This window comes from Coregonus clupeaformis, chromosome 37 (genome assembly GCF_020615455.1).
Source record: "Coregonus clupeaformis isolate EN_2021a chromosome 37, ASM2061545v1, whole genome shotgun sequence".
Taxonomy (NCBI): domain Eukaryota; kingdom Metazoa; phylum Chordata; class Actinopteri; order Salmoniformes; family Salmonidae; genus Coregonus; species Coregonus clupeaformis.
This window is the reverse complement of record NC_059228.1, coordinates 4,434,461-4,452,376: the sequence shown is the minus strand read 5'-3', so window position 1 is coordinate 4,452,376 and position 17,916 is coordinate 4,434,461. Positions and strand designations below refer to the sequence as shown.

The 17,916-nt window shown below is 40.9% G+C and overlaps 1 long non-coding RNA gene across 1 annotated transcript; it reads right to left on the bottom strand.

Annotated features, from left to right (window-relative positions):
* Nucleotides 1-271: 271 nt before the first annotated feature.
* LOC121553652 lies at nucleotides 272-16,767 on the bottom strand. Its single transcript, XR_005997555.1, has 3 exons — nucleotides 16,679-16,767; nucleotides 16,497-16,572; nucleotides 272-356 (listed from the first exon to the last, which is right to left on the bottom strand). It is a non-coding gene; the product is annotated as an uncharacterized LOC121553652 (long non-coding RNA).
* Nucleotides 16,768-17,916: the final 1,149 nt, after the last annotated feature.

The window sequence follows — 17,916 nt, the reverse complement described above, 5'->3', positions numbered from 1 at the left end:
TATTATTGATAGTTTTCAGTAACAAATAATTGTTTCTACATAACAAGGAAAATGCATCACACTTTATATCAGTATTTAGCAGCTACATACTGTCTATTAATGGGTTATTACTGCATTCTTAACTGGATGTTTCCATCTTATTTCCCTGTTGTTTACTGTTACTTTCCGGATGTTATCCTGTTATTTCAGCACTGTACATTAAAGTGCTACCAAAAACACTGTTTTGTTCCAACCAAACATGATTAAGCATTTTAACCCCCGCATCTTACCTGACTTGGTGGAGTCGTTAGAGTACCGTCTGCTCTCCCCTCCAGCCGCGCTGCCCTCACTGTAGTCAGGATACCGATCACGCTTACCTGGTACAACACCAGGTACAATTCCAGGTTAAATACCAAGCAAAATAATAGGTGAAACCAGGTAGAACATCAGGTAGAACAGCAGATGAAGACAGTTCATTAATGCACACGGTATTAATACATAGCAAAAGGTTATGCAACAGAAGACGAAAACAAGGGTTTCCGTTGGTGCCATGTGAATCAGAGGATGTGAGTGGAGTGGAGCAAGGAGTGGAGCGTGCGTAATTTGGCTAGAGCGTGGAGCGGATTAAAATCATGTTGGAGCGTCGGCCTTCTCTCTCACTCCAGTTGCACTCAGCCACAAGCTCTGAGCATGCTCTGACCAACATTTTTTCATTTCCTACATCAGTGCATTCGGAAAGTATTCAGGCCCCTTGAAATTTGTATTCCCTCGTCAATCTATACACAACACCCCATAATGACAAAGCGAAAACAGGTTTTGGAAATTTTTGCAAATTACAAAATAAATAAAATAAATATCTTATTTACATAAATATTCAGACCCTTTGCTATGAAACATGAAATTGAGCTCAGGTGCATCCTGTTTCATTGATCTTCCTTGAGATATTTCTACAGCTTGAGTGGAGTTCACCTGTGGTAAATTCAATTGATTGGACATGATTTGGAAAGGCACACACCTGTCTATATAAGGTCCCACAGTTGACAGTGCATGTCAGAGCAAAAACCAAGCCATGAGGTTGAAGGAATTGTCCGTAGAGCTCCGAGAAAGGATTGTGTCGAGGCACAGATCTGGGAAAGTGTACCAAAAAATGTCTGCTGCATTGAAGGTCCCCAAGAACACAGTGGCCTCCATCATTCTTAAATGGAAGTTTGGAACCACCAAGACTCTTCCTAGAGCTGGCGCCGGGCCAAACTGAGCAATCGGGGGAGAAGGGCCTTGGTCAGGGTGGTGACCAAGAACCCGATTGTCACTCTGACAGAGCTCCAGAGTTCCTCTATGGAGAAGGGAGAACCTTCCAGAAGGACAACCATCTCTGCAGCACTCCACCAAATCAGGCCTTTATGGTAGAGTGGCCAGACAGAAGCCACTCCTCAGTAAAAAGGCACATGACAGCCCACTTGGAGTTTGCCAAAAGTCACCTAAAGGACTCTCAGACCATGAGAAACAAGATTCTCTGGTCTGATGAAACCAAGATTGAACTCTTTGGCCTGAATGCCAAGCGTCACGTCTGGAGGAAAACTGGCACCATCCCTACGGTGAAGTATGGTGGTGGCGGCATAATGCTGTGGGGATGTTTTTCAGTGGCAGGGACTGTGAGACTAGTCAGGAGAGGGAAAGATGAACAGAGCAAATTACAGAGAGATCCTTGATGAAAAGCTTCTCCATAGCGCTCAAGACCTCAGACTGGACCAAAGGTTCACCTTCCAACAGGACAACTTCCGTAAGCACACAGCCAAGACAAAGCAGGAGTGGCTTCGGGACAAGTCTCTGAATGTCCTTGAGTGGCCCAGCCAGAGCCCGGACTTGAACCCGATCTAACATCTCTGGAGACATGTGTAAATAGCTGTGCAGCAACGCTCCCCATCCAACCTGACAGAGCCTGAGAGGATCTGCAAAGAAGAATGGGAGAAACTCCCCAAATACAGGTGTGCCAAGCTTGTAGAGTCATACCCAAGAAGACTCAAGGCTGTAATCGCTGCCAAAGGTGCTTCAACAAAGTACTGAGTAAAGGGTCTGAATACTTATGTAAATGTGATATTTAAGTTTGTAACATAACAAAATGTGGAAACAGTCAAGGGGTCTGAATACTTTCCGAATGCACTGTTTTATGTATTTAGCCTACCCCATCACTAATGCACAGAGATGCTGATATGAGTCGACCAAGAAATAGGTCACACAGCCTGTGTAATTGACAGCAAGACAACGAATGAGCCAATGCAGCAGCACCAGAGACCTTTGGATTTTTATAGGCTAATGTACAACATTTAAAAAAAGAGTCCAAGTTTGTAACAGTGGAAAAGTTGTCGATCAACTGTAAAATATGAGCGCAACAGAGCCACAGTTACAACAGAAGTATCTGATCATCAATAGATTAGAGAAAAAGCTAGTTGTTTTTTAACACAGTGGCCACACTTCATCAGGTAGGTCCCTTTTTAATAGCCTACGACATGTTGTTGGCAATGTTGAAGCTTCTTACAATAGCCTTGCTTGACAACTCAAACGGAATTATTCTGCTGCTCTATTGTTTGCTCCATACTGTACTTAAGTCTGAGACTGCCATCATTGAAGTCGTTTGAGGTGATGTCAAAATGAGGGGTGTTGCACAAAACAAAGTCATCAGCAATTGGATAATTTCTAACCAATCTGAGTATCAAAGCACTGCTTTACCCACGTGTGTTCTTGCTCTGGCCCAACCCATCAGTTTCTCGGACCAACCAGAACAGTTAGAATGTCTTTATATTCTAGAAATCGTCGTGGAGGTGCTCAGATCCAGACTCATAGGACTATCTCTCGCGGCGAGGAGAGGGAGAGGGGGAGGGGGGGGTCTAATTGCGGGGGATTTTATTGGAATTACTGTTTCCGGATTTTCGCTGCTGCACTAATGGCAGCTACTGTACACTACGGAGCTAGATTTTTTTTTTTACGTGACCCCACCCCACATTCTGAAATAGCATGTTAGTCCCCCCGCAATTACTGCAGTTTTAGACCATCCATAGAACGTACTATATGCCAGTGAATATCATGCACACAGAAATATAATTATTCTGCTGGAGGTATAAAACACAAAAGGGGACATACAGTGAGGGAAAAAAGTATTTGATCCCCTGCTGATTTTGTACGTTTGCCCACTGACAAAGACATGATCAGTCTATAATTTTAATGGTAGGTTTATTTGAACAGTGAGAGACAGAATAACAACAAATAAATCCAGAAAAACGCATGTCAAAAATGTTATAAATTGGTTTGCATTTTAATGAGGGAAATAAGTATTTGACCCCTCTGCAAAACATGACTTAGTACTTGGTGGCAAAACCCTTGTTGGCAATCACAGAGGTCAGATGTTTCTTGTAGTTGGCCACCAGGTTTGCACACATCTCAGGAGGGATTTTGTTCCACTCCTCTTTGCAGATCTTCTCCAAGTCATTAAGGTTTTGAGGCTGACGTTTGGCAACTCAAACCTTCAGCTCCCTCCACATATTTCCTATGGGATTAAGGTCTGGAGACTGGCTAGGTCACTCCAGGACCTTAATGTCCTTCTTCTTGAGCCACTCCTTGTTGCCTTGGCCGTATGTTTTGGGTCATTGTCATGCTGGAATACCCATCCACGACCCATTTTCAATGCCCTGGCTGAGAGAAGGAGGTTCTCACCCAAGATTTGACAGTACATGGCCCCATCCATCGTCCCTTTGATGTGGTGAAGTTGTCCTGTCTCCTTAGCAGAAAAACACCCCCAAAGCATAACGTTTCCACCTCCATGTTTGAAGGTGGGGATGGTGTTCTTGGGGTCATAGGCAGCATTCCTCCTCCTCCAAACACAGCGAGTTGAGTTGATGCCAAAGAGCTCCATTTTGGTCTCATCTGACCACAACACTTTCACCCAGTTCTCCTCTGAATCATTCAGATGTTCATTGGCAAACTTCAGACGGGCATGTATATGTGCTTTCTTGAGCAGGGGGACCTTGCGGGCGCTGCAGGATTTCAGTCCTTCACGGCGTAGTGTGTTACCAAATGTTTTCTTGATGACTATGGTCCCAGCTGCCTTGAGATCATTGACTAGATCCTCCCGTGTAGTTCTGGGCTGATTCCTCACCGTTCTCATGATCATTGCAACTCCACGAGGTGAGATCTTGCATGGAGTTTCCTTGCAAGTAACCATGGTTAACAGAGGAAGAACAATGATTTCAAGCACCACCCTCCTTTCAAAGCTTCCAGTCTGTTATCCTAATTCAATCAGCATGACAGAGTGATCTCCAGCCTTGTCCTCGTCAACACTCTCACCTGTGTTAACGAGAGAATCACTGACATGATGTCAGCTGGTCCTTTTGTGGCAGGGCTGAAATGCAGTGGACATGTTTTGGGGGGATTAAGTTAATTTTCATGGCAAAGAGGGACTTTCCAATTAATTGCAATTCATCTGATCACTCTTCATAACATTCTGGAGTATATGCAAATTGCCATCATAAAACACTGAGGCAGCAGACTTTGTGAAAATTAGTATTTGTGTCATTCTCAAAACATTTGACCTGTACTAGGCAATATGATATGAATTATATGGTGGGTGTTTCTGTATGTTAATAGATTGGCTAGGCGGTCTGACAGAAATGTCATATATAGGATGTCTTAAAGACAATCAAAAGTCTTTGTACTGTATTTGTAAGAGTTGTTCATTTGTTAGGCTATTGGTTAAAGGTGCAACACAATATTGATTATTGAATTATCATTGGTCTAGTTGTCTTATGAATCACTTGGTTCGGTCTTATGTAGCAAAATTAGAAAGTTTTTTTACATGTTTACATGTTTACATTGGATAAAAGTAGAGACTCAGAGCTAGAAAATGGTATATCATACACTGCAGTTGAGGAACAATGGGAAAGTCATTCTGCTTTGAAAGCTGATAAACTTGAAACCCCCTTTTGAGAAAATGGTCCTTGAATGTTTTGGTACACCTACTGGAGAGCTCTTCTTTGTCTACACCCATTCAGCATCGTTCACACTCTCTTAATCCTTAGCCCCACCCATCTCTTTAAGGATTCACATGAGGCCATTTGGTTAACACACACTATATCAAATAAAATCTAAGTTCATTTGTCACATGCGCAGGATACAGAATGTGTAACTGGTACAGTGAAGTGCGCACATGACTGTAAGTCGCTTTGGATAAAAGCGTCTGCTAAATGGCATATTATTATTATTATTATAAGTGGTTACTTGCATAGTAGCGATATCAAAAACAGAAAGTGTCCAGATAAAAATATTTCATAAATTTCTATCATTATTAGATGACATTTACCCGACACACTTGTCTAAATTGATGGGTCATGTGAAGGAAATGCTATAACCACCCCCCAGCCACATCTAGCTAAGTGGATGGGTCACTATTATCTACACATGTTTATGAAATACAATAGATGGCTGTAGTCACCCCCAGACACACCTGGCTAATTTGATGAGTCATTTAATAATCCGGCCAAAGTGGAATGTTTTATTAGACATGTAGCTAGCTAGGTAGCTAGCTAGAACAATGAACCAGTATAATCCCAACTCATACTACTACCAATACAAACATTGTCATAGCTGTAGTATGAATCTGCAGGTAGCTAAAGCTAACAATGTTAGCTAGGTTACATTAGGCTATAACTACCAATGCAAATGGCTTTCTGATTAAAATAATATTACTACACAGATCATACACGTAACGTTAGCTAGTGAGCCAGCAAGCTAACGTTTCCTAGCTAACGGTATGCTTTAGCTTGCAATAAAAACAACTTTTTTTCTATCGCCTACACGTGATGCTAGCTCACTAACTAGCTAGGCTAATGTTTGCAAAGCTAGGTAGCTAAATATTATAGCTAGAAAAGCTTAGCTTGTACTTGTTAAGACTATGTATATAACGTATATACAATCAACTAGATATATGTTATTTCAAAACATTAACAGTAAACATGATGCTTTATAGCTATAATATAGCTAATGTTAGCTAGCTAATGAGAAGCTGATCTCTACTGGATGCTTTCACGTTTAGCTCATCTGGGTTTGTTGCTGTTAGCTAGCACATGGACAAGCAGTAGTCGGACATGACATGAATTACCAACATACTTCGATCCTTCATTTATTTTTGCACTACACATATGTTTATGAGAACAGTCAGCCCTCAAATGCTAGCAAATCAGAGTTGAAACTACAGCTAGATAGCTAACGTGAGCTAGCATGGATTGAAAGCTAGCTAGTTACATCCTATCAAACATGTTGTTTGGTGTGTTTGGTTAGCCTGCTAGCTAGTAGCCAATGCCAAGGCAAGCAAGGTTAGGAATCAAGCTAGCTAGATAGCCTGTTATGCTAGCGACAACGCTAACCATTTAGATAGATAGCAAGCTAAACATTTGGCTAGCTGGCGTTGAGAGTATGGGGTAACAGTTACAGCGTGGGGAGGGTAATACAATTCTTTCTTCACCATCTCACAAACTAGCTAGTTATCTAGCTAGTTGTAGCTAAAAGGACTTTCTACAATTTCTTAGGAACATTAGCGAAGCTAGCTAGCAACATGACAATTTCTATTCTGGAGGAAGTGGAAATGCAATTCGAGCTAGCCCACCAAGGCCAACCCAACTCAGATTGACTTCAAAGTGCGAGGCTTTAGATAGGGGGGTAGAACAGCTTTAATATTGCAGATAGATTGTGGGTTCTATCAATGCAATTGTTTGCATAATTTCTAATCCCCCATTATAAAAAATATTTTTTCCTAATTGGAGTAAACTAATGGTCAGCAATACTTAGACTTTTTTTTTTTTTTTTTTTTTTTTTTGTCATTTAGCAGACGCTCTTATCCAGAGCGACTTACATGAGCAATTAGGGTTAAGTGCCTTGCTCAAGGGCACATCGACAGATCTTTCACCTAGTCGGCTCAGGGGATTAGAACCAGCGACCTTTCGGTTACTGGCACAACGCTCTTAACCACTAAGCTACCTCCAGCTTATACATACCACACTGAACAAAAATAAATGCAAAATGAAACAATTTAAAAGACTTTACTTGGTTATAGGTTGGTTCATATCAATCAATTGAAATAAATTCATTAGGCCCTAATCTATGGATTTCACATGACTGGGAATACAGATATGCATCTGTTGGTCAAAGATGCCTTAAACAAAAGGTAGTGGCGTGGATCAGAAAACCAGTCAGTACTGGTGTAACCACCATTTGCCTCATGCAGCGCTCCTTCGCATAGAGTTGATCAGGCTGTTGATTGTGCTCTGTGGAATATTGTCCCACTCCTCTTCCATGGCTGTGCGAAGTTGCTGAATATTGGCGGGAACTGGACACGCTGTCGTACACGTCGATCCAGAGCATCCCAAACATGCTCAATGGGTGACATGTCTGGTGAGTATGCAGGCCATGGAAGAACTGGGACATTTTCAGTTTCCAGGAATTGTGTACAGATCCTTGCGACATGGGGCTGTGCATTATCATGCTGAAACATGAGTTGATGGCAGCGGATGAATGGAAAGACAATGGGCCTCAGGATCTCGTCATGGTATCTCTGTGCATTCAAATTGCCATCAATAAAATGCAATTGTGTTCGTTGTCCGTAGCTTATGCCTGCCCATACCATAACCCCACCGCCACCATGGGGAACTCTGTTCACAACGTTGACATCAGCAAACCGCTCGCCCAAATGACGCCATACAAGCTGCCTGCCATCTGCCCGGTACAGTTGAAACCGGTATTCATTCGTGAAGCGCACACTTCTTCTCCATCGTGCCAGTGGCTATTGAAGGTGAGCATTTGCCTACTGAAGTCGGTAACGACGCTGAACTGCAGTCAGGTCAAGACAAATGTATATGGGGTGTTTGCTAAATTCGATTTTTAAACAAAATAATGTAATGAATGGAGCTGCATTTTTTCCCCCTGTGAGCACTAAGCGATTTTTAGCGGAGCGGGAAAAAGGCTGTCGAGCGCCTGAGTGGGATTTCTGACGCTCAACTCCACTCAACCCAGGCAAACAACCACATTCCATAAATCCCATACCCTTTCCATCATTGTGTTGTTTTTTCTGTTCACGTTAGCAGAACGTGTCTTTGTTGGTGGAGTTAAAACCAGCTAGCCCATAGATGCCAAAATAGTATGGTCCACGATTAAAGAGTTTACAGTTTATTTTCTTTATTGCTTCTAGCATAAAGTCTCAGAAATAAGGGGTAAGTATGGCTGCCTGTCTGTTTGACCTGGGTAACTACTCCTTAGAGTCTGTTAGTTTGTGTGTGTGTGTGTGTGTGTGTGTGTGTGTGTGTGTGTGTGTGTGTGTGTGTGTGTCTACTCTGCATCCACAGATTACTAGTTATCACTGCGGGTCCTAATCCCAGCTGTGCGCTAATATTTTAAAACATTCATCCTGTTTTACCACAGTCTTAACGCAGGAACAATAGAGCTGGCCAACGTTTTTGTGTTGTCAGTAAAACTAAAAAGGTCAAAATGACCTTTTTACGGTTCGCTGATTTTTCATGTGTCATGATACAACAACCTAATCCAAACTACTAGATGGGATTAAAAGGAAGTCTCAGCATTATGACATCAGATTAGATTATTTTTTTTACGACTCTATTATCCCTATTACCCGCTATTAGACGTGTTGTCATGGAAACAAGAGCTCACTGATAGGATGTGATGTATGATGATGTCTTCCCAACAAACCAAAACGTGTTCTGTGAATGTTCTGTGAAGTTGTAGGAAAGGTGTAAGAACATTACCTGCAAAAGTTCTAATAACACAAAATCTGTCCAGTCGTGTTGATGATTAAACAATGTTGCAAGAATGTTACCAGAACATATTTGTTACGTTCTTTTCAAGTTCCCAAAACGTGTAATTATGTTGTGAGAACAGTGCAGTGACATTACATGAGATCGGTTCCCAAACCACAAAATCTGTCCAGTTGTGCTGAAATGCACATTTGTATTAGGGTGCACAAAACATTCCCCTACTGTTGCAAAAATGTTCACCAAACACATTATTTCTGTTATTTAAAAGTTTAAAAAACATGTCATTAAGATTGTAGGAACAGTGTGGGGACATTCCAAGATATAGGTTCCCAAAACACTCTATGTCCAGTTGTGATCACATTCTTACAATGTTTCTATCAGGGTGCACAAAACTTTCCTTTAATGTTCTTAGAATGTTATTCCCATGTTCCTAGAATAATACAATTAAGTTTTGAACAGTCGATTGAGGTTTCTTTCATGTGTTAGTGCTATTTTACTGTTGAGAAATATGTCTGTACAACAATTAATGTAGAAAGACATTTTGCAATTATTTGTAACGTGACAGTTAATTAGACCGTGTATTAGACATTGCTTGTACAAACATAGTTTACAACATGGTAAAATACGTTTTACCATGTTGTTGATAGTCTTAAGCGGGGATCGAACCTGGGAGCTTTGAAGTGTTATCCCTGGAATTAATCCACTACACCACTGGGATGGGACTAACAAAAATGTTAAGCCTGTTCACACCTTTACTCTGACCTCCATGTTGGGGTCTTTGTCTGTGAGAGAGGATAACAAAATCTATAAAAATAAGTTTCCTCTTCTATTTCTTACTCTACCAATCCTCTTTATATACTGTAAAGTTGGGATGTTTTGACTTTTTATTTTCCCTACGAACTTGATTTCAGAAATCATGTAAAATTATTGCCTGACAGATTGTGGTGAGGTGTACATATATGTGCATATGTACTGAGACAGCCATAGTTTGAATCATATTTTAAAGGGAGGCTGAACTCAAAAACCAACTTCTCTGGTTGAAAATGGTCTATGTTGCATCGATATTAGTCAGAAACTTGATTGTAGTATAAATATTGACTACAAAGTGTAAATAGCATAATTTGTGTCATAAAGTCAGTATCTTCAAAAACTGAGATTTGCGAGATTTTGGGAAGCTGTTAAATCCCTAGATTTTTGGATATTTGAGAGTTGGGTTGTGATTTCAATAATGCCCACTTGCCCACTAACACAGGATGGTAACACCTAGGGAGAACTGTCATGCACAGAGAAACAGCTTTGCTGACAGTGAGACAGGCCTGCCCATTAGGCTACGCAGCGCCTCAGACTTGTTTACATAAGACAACACGTCGCCAACGTTCTGTTGAAAGAACACTTGGCCCCTAAACCCTTTATGGAGTGGCCACTTGCTGATGTGTTTGATAGTGATCACTTGAGTCTTTCACTGTTTTGGGCAAAATGAGAATTGAGACAATCCGCACTTGCATCCCACGTGCCACTTGTCAGTATTCCAAAATTGAAAACCCATTCGTAAGCATCTTGTGTCCTGCCGCGACCTGTTTTGTAACATGATTCACTATGAAACACTGCCAGACAGACGCACACTCCAGTAATAGATAGTGAGAAAGTTGTAAAAACAAAACGGCACCGAAGCATATACGTCGCCACTCGCCAGTGACTTGATAAGCTTATTTAGCTAACGTGGCCTGCTTGCTCAATGTGCCTGCTAGCTACTAGCTAGCTTAACTGACAAACACAGAGATGGAACTTAGCTAGCTAGCTAGTAGGGCCGGGACAATACCAGTATCGCAATATTTTTTCCATGTAAAATATTATGTGCTATAGCTTGGAAAATAAATAAATGTGACTTTGGATGACAACATAATGATGGGGCTGTTTTCCTAAAGAAGTTAAATCCGCTTCATGTTTTGTTTCCTAGCCACAATACTAACGAGTATCACAATATTGGTATTGTCCCGGCCTTACTAGCTAGTGATTTTGGGCACTGATAAACAGCGTGTAGCTTGTTCTTTATTTACGATAGCAAATATTTTTATAACTAACCCAAGCTAGACCACAGCCTGTCGTTTCCAATGGGAGCAAATTAATCAAACAAGCAAGGAAGAGGGCAGAGCCAAAAACGAGCTAGCGAGATCCTATTGGTGCGTTCTAGCATATATTTGCATATTTCCGTTAGGTAACGCCTATTCTGAAGTGCGCGTGTGCAATAACAAAATTTGCCCTTGCACAAGTTTTTTTTTTTTTTTTTACTTTGGCAAAGGGTAAAGTCTACAAAACTTGGGCCACTCTGTTCGTAACTGATTCTAGTTTTGGGAACAGAAAACTGTATTGAGATCAAATGTTTCATAGATAATTAGCAGAATATCGGCCAAAATCCATCTCGCTCCATCTTTTCCCACTGGGCTTCCTCTCATCACCATATTTGGTGGTGAGTGGAAATGCCAACCGGATGCTTCAGATTTATACATCCGGTGAAAACATCTGGCTAATTTTTCCATCTGTGATGATAGTTTGACAGTTTGCTGATGAAGTTGTAGACATGTTCTCAGAAATATTTCCTGAGCTCAGCAGCAGCTGACTTGACTGTCTGCAGTGCACTGACTAGTTTTCATGCAAAAAAATGTACTTGAGATATACTGCACAAAACACCTTAGCTAGATGTAAAATTGCTCGACTATGATCTTCTCAGAAAATACTTCAAACTACATTTTGAGGGCAAAATGTTGCTACCGTGACTCAAGAGGGACAAACAACAAATATAGCTGCAAGTAGCAATGAATGGGGTTCACAGCATGACAAAAAGGACAAGATAAGTTGGATAACAAAACAAGCACTATCATGTAGGAACTATCTTCCTTTATGTGAAATCAGTGACAGCATTACCATGTTTATCTCTCAATACCACAAGGATGGCGCAAGTGAAGTTTAGTCTAATGCTGTAGGTTGGTTATCTTTGAATGCAGCAGGTAATCATTCAGTTGTTAATAGTTTCCTTGTTTTTTCAAACCAAATTCAGTGTGGTTCATCTTAAAGACATCCATGATAGCAATGACAAGTTTCAAGTTGATAGGCCACTGTGGAGTGGATTTACAGTGGTTTAAATGGACATGTAAAATCAGATTTTTGCTAAGACATGTACCATGTGCCTACATATTTGAGCATATTAGTGTATGTGCTAATATGCATCTACTGGTATAGTGTGGCCATCTTTGCATGCATCAATGTTATTTTCTCAAACTCATTAGGGACTATTGTGATGAGTCAAAATACCAAATTTTGAGTGAATCTGACTTGTAGTCTATGAGAAGATTTGTTATGATTATTTTAAGCAATAGAGTTACATAGTCAAAAAAGTGAATAGTTAATAATGTCCTTATTTATAAAGATATCGATGCCAAACTGAACATGGTTCATCATGGTAACATCTTCGATGAACCTAAAAAGTTGCAAGTTGATAGGCCTTTGTGGAGTGGATTTACAAAGGATTTAAATGGACACGTAAAATCGTATTTCCTCTCTTCACCAATCCCTTAGCTTTTCTCAAACTAAGTTAAGAAATGTACCATTTATGTTTGACGGTAGTTCACGGTTGTTGTGTCATTTTTGTTCTCACTGTTCCCAGGTCACACTTATAATTTGCATAATTTATGTTACGGGTCTCATGTCCATCCACCCTAGACGTTTAGAGCCACGGGGTTCGTAACATAAAGTGGGGGTTCCGTCCGGGATTTATCCCATGCTACTCGTGCAAATTAGTAAGTGTCTGGTTCAGTGTTGAGCTTGGCAGCTGTACTACCTGTTTTTTGTGTGTGTTCAGTAGTCGACGGCTCGTGTTGCTAGTAGGATGGCTACTTTTGATTTGGAAGCATTTTTGGAAAACCCTACGTGGGAGATTTTTGAGAATTGTCGTAGAGTGGATCTACAGGCTTTGGCTGACCACTTTTCTGTACCCATACCGAGGGTATAGTGAAAGCAGAAGTTAGGGAAGTAGTGCTAGCGATATTGTTAAACGAGCGAGTGCTTGAGTTACACGCCGCCTGAGTCTGCTGCTCCTGTAGGGGATGTGGTTGATGTTTCTGTAAGCCCATCAGTGTCTGAGGACGAGACTAAGGCTCCAGCCACATTGCCCCGTTATGACCCCCTCTCCCCACTGACTGACAGTGATGCCAGGATGGATGTCCGCTCGACACGGCTCCAAATAGAGGCGGAAGAGCGGGCACAAATCAGGCAAGACAAGCTGGAGATGCGTAAAAATGGAGCTAGAGGCAGAACAGGAGACGCGTAAGATAGAACAGGAGACGCGTAAGATGGAACTGGAGACGCGTAGGCTTGATCAAGAACTGGAGACGGCGTAGGCTTGATCAAGAACTGGCGATGCGTAAAATGGAACTAGAGGCAGAAACAGCGAGGTTAGTCTCTGCTAATACTATGCCTGCTAGTGAGCCATCCTCACCAGCTGTGTCATCTGCTACGTTTGATATTAGTAGGCAGATCACCTTGGTACCTGTGTTCAGGGAGTCAGAGGTTGATTCCTATTTCAGTGTTTTTGAACGTATAAGCGGTAGCATTGAAATGGCCCGACGAGGTATGGTGCCTATTACTTCAGTGTAAGCTAACAGGTAAAGCCCAAGAGGTTCTGGCAGCGCTACCTCTTGAAGACAGTTTGAATTATGAGGTGGTCAAAGCTACTGTTCTTCGTGCCTATGAGCTTGTTCCTGAGGCATATCGACAGAGATTTAGGTCTCATAAAAGTCTCCTACTCAGACTTATGTGGAGTTTGCTAGAGACAAAGGAAATCTGTTTGACAAATGGCACAGTGCTAGTAAGGTAACTGATTTTAACTCTCTACGGAGTTAATCTTGTTAGAAGAGTTTAAAAATTGTTTACCGGAACGCATTGTAGTTTATCTAAACGAACAGAAAGTATCCTCACTGTCTTGAGGAACATTTTAAAACTTCAAGTCTCTAGGTCATACGGCGCGACGGATATGAGGGTTTAAGTGAGACTGCTTATAACAGCACCCCCTTTAGGCCATTGGTGCCATTATTTTTTGGCAAGTTACTCATGGCATCTAATTTGTGTGCCAAATTAGAAAAAAAGTTACCAATCTTTGCTTGAGTTATTTGACCATGTCAAGGAAAGAAAAAATTATAATTCAGACAATAACAATGGGCTTTCACAGCTTTGCTGTGAACCCCAAATAACTGCCAGGGTACGATATAGCGAACATAACACACCCACATTGAACCACACCCCCAAGATGCAAATCACATTTTTCTTAATGAGCAGCAGAAAAGCCCAGGCAGAATCGGTGAGTCAGCCCCTCTTTAACGATTTCAGTGTAAAGGGAAATCCACCGGAAATATTACGATCCTGTTGGCGCAGCAGACTAAGCGGCCTAAAGGGCTGGAAGATGTCAGATCGCAGGTTCAAATCTACTTGATTAACTTTCTTTAAAAAAGCAATAACTATGTTTAGACAATAGTCTAATAAATTACCATGATGTAAGAAGATTGAAATGCAAATTGTTTAAACATTTGGCAAATTCCTATAATAATGTTACACAAGTGAGACCATTTTGGTCGAATATGCTCCTAGATATTTTGCTGTGTGACCTGACATTTTATTTTGGGAGCATCACCCAGATAATAATTGTTGTAATGATAGGCTTCCCTGTGCAGTTGTTTCGGAGTGCCTTAGAGAAAAAAGTTAGCGCAGATTAGTTCAATCCAAAGCCTACATGTAAAGAATATTAAAGAATCCATCAGTGATTTGTATTTTTTGCAACTTTCTGATGACGTAACAGCATGGGAATGCCTGTGTCTACCACTTTGTGTAGCCAATTGACGATGCCGAAACAGTCATTTCTAAAGGCTTTCCCATAAAATGTTCCCAATTAAATATTAACTGCAAAGTAGGCTCAACTGGCAGAATGATAGGATATCATGATGATTTGTATCAATCGGGTGGTATTTTCTTTTGCAAACTCTGCTATTGCGCATGCAGTACAGAAACACAGCCAGACAAACACCAGCCTCTTGATGTGCTCAAATCATGCTAAATTCTCTTCCCTAGACCTCAAAAGTGGTCTCCTGATGTGGTTTAAGCATTGTTGTGGATTTAGAACATCCAATTTTGTTGTTTTTCTATTTTTAAAAAATGTGTGAATAAGAGTGAAAATCTGAGAAAAAAAACGGGGGAATTCCAAAACCTGGAAAAACAAAACCGAGAAATGTTTTTTTTGTGTTATTTTGTGTCATTATGGCAAATAAATGTATTGGCTGGTAAGAATTCTGAGTGGCTCATAGACTTATTTCATCTACCTGCTACAGTGGCTGGTGGACCAAAAAGTACATTTTTAGGCACTGTTCATAAACCATGTCGCGGGTCATTCCAAAACCACTCACAGGTATTTGTTTACACATTGTTCAGTCATGTTACCTAGCTAGCTAGCTAACAACCTGGTTACTTTACCAGCATATCAACATTTTTGGGGGCACAGAAAGAAAGGAAAAGGGATAGATTTTTTAGAAAGTCAATGATCATAGCGATGAATGAATGACTGATCTCTTGCTTGATAGGCTTCACTGTCATCACTCACAAACTTGACACTCTTAAAGAGAGAGCGTAGAATTTCCAATGTAATGCATCTCAATAGGTCGTGTTTTTACACAATGTAGAAGCCTAATATTCCACAAATGACTAATTTCAATGACAGGTTTTTGTATCAACATTCTAGCTTTTTACATGGTAAAATATTAGTTTCTAGAGCAAAACATGTGCTTCAAAAATGCTATATCTCAGTCAATTAAATATATATACTGTATCTTCTGTTTCGCCAAGATTTTATGTTGGGCTCCTTACTTTTTTAAGTTGGGCACACCAATGCTACCATAGATTTGTATTTATTTATTTTAGAGCCCTAGTTACGCTACAGATTAATATTAGCAGAACATTGAAGCAATGTTTTCATAACTACTTCCATTATCTTTAAAGTACATTTTCAGAACATTAATGGAACATCATGTCATAACATTACAGAATAACTTTATAAGAGTCTTGTGGGAATGTTCCATGCATGTTGTTTTGGATGACGTCTCCATGAACATTAGCAGAACGTTCCTGTAATGTTTTCTCAGAACCAATTAAATTGAATCCAGACATATTTGCTGAAGTATGTTCTGGGAATGTTTTTACAACATCATGTCATAACGTCACACAATAACTTTATGAGACCATTGAAGGAATATTCCCTGCTTGTTGTTATGGGTGTTTCGAATAAGATATCCATCAACATTAGCAGAACTTTCCTGTAATGTTTCCTCAGAACCACTTCTATTGCTCCCACATTTTGTTTTGGCAGTATGTTCTAAGAACATTACCGTAACATTGTGTTATTGCATTCCATGGCAACCTAATAAGATTCTTAGGGGAACGTTCTGTGGTAGTTTTTTCAAATGTTGTGAACAACATTTTAGTGAATGTTAGGAGAACATTCCAAGGATATTTCATTCCAAACATTTTCTTAGAAAAATTATTTGAATGTTTGTGGGACGTTATCATTTTCTTTCATACTAACTACAACTTAATGGGAATGTTGGCTAATGCCCTGGGAATGTTCCTGGTTTGCTGTGAGGGATATAGAGGACATTTAGAGGCTGTCCTTACCGTGAAGCCTTTCTCTGATCATCTGACTCCTCCCACTCAGCGGGGCAAAGGGCTCTGGCACAGAACCATGGTCCATCTGAGAGAAAAGCACTGGTAAGATCGCAGCATTACACAGACAGACAGACAGCCAGACCGAACGCCACACACTGACACCCCGCCACCCCACCCCGACACACACTCACAGCTTTGTGAAAGACATCCTCCACCAGTTGTCGTATGACCCTGTTGGGCGGAGGCAGGAGAGAAGCTTTGTGCTGAGACTCACACGACTCCAAGATACTGTTCAGATTGACCCTTCGGTGGGCCAGGTCCTCGCACATGCTCAGTAGCAGGCTGTTTAGGTGGTCACTCAACTGGACCGGCTGGGAGAGACAGGAATAAAGATGCAAGACAAGGTATCAATATCTCTCCAGGTATCAATATCAATGGAGAGAATAAGAGAAGTGTGATGGTGTGCCCGGAACCACTGGAGGACAGAACATGCTTGAGAGAAAGACTTGAGAGAACGAGTTCTTGTTCAGCATGTTTCATGTTTCTAAATTTTGAAGTCAATTAAATGTTGACGGTCACAGTAATGTAAGAGAGACACATTTGGTATCACTGCTCTGATAAGTGGTGTTTTGAAAGAAAATGGACCCACCTGATTCTGAGGTAGATGATAATCGACAGACCAGTAGAGAGTCATACCAAGTGAATACACCAGCATCTGGTAGAAGACAGACAGATTAGAGTATGACACTCAATATTAGTCGGACATTAAATCCTTCTGGAAAAAAAACCTGCATGCCAAAACAATTCACATTAACAGTGCAGATGGTGTATCCTTGTGTATTGTGTTTCGGTTTACACAGGCAAAGCACTGTCTACACAAGGGCAGCACTTATGAAAATGTATTTCCTCTCTAGGACCACTAGATGGCGATATGTGCGGGTTATCTTTGCTGCAGGTTACTTGAGGCTCATTGCTGTGTTCGTGCTGCCATCTACTGTATCAGCAGTGCACACACACACACACACACACACACACACACACACACACACACACACACACACACACACACACACACACTATGTTAGTGCTTCCCCCTTGTGTATTAGCTTCAGTACAGGGACTTAGCTCACTGCAGCAGTGTAAGTGCTGATAGTGCGATGAATGCTTTTAGTTAGTGGTGCTGGCCCAAGGCCATATGAGAGATGAATTACATCATAAATCCTCTCTCTCTCTGTAGTGAACCAATATAACCCACATTCACACCGTTCAACAGCAGAACTGCTACTAATTTCAACATCAGAAACCACATTGTGATAGAGGCAAATCTAATGTCAGGTTTACATTTACACCTGATATATGAGGATAGGATTTGGTGACGGTAAGCTGATCCTAGGACTGTGCCTATGGGTAACGTCTAATTGGAGCTGGG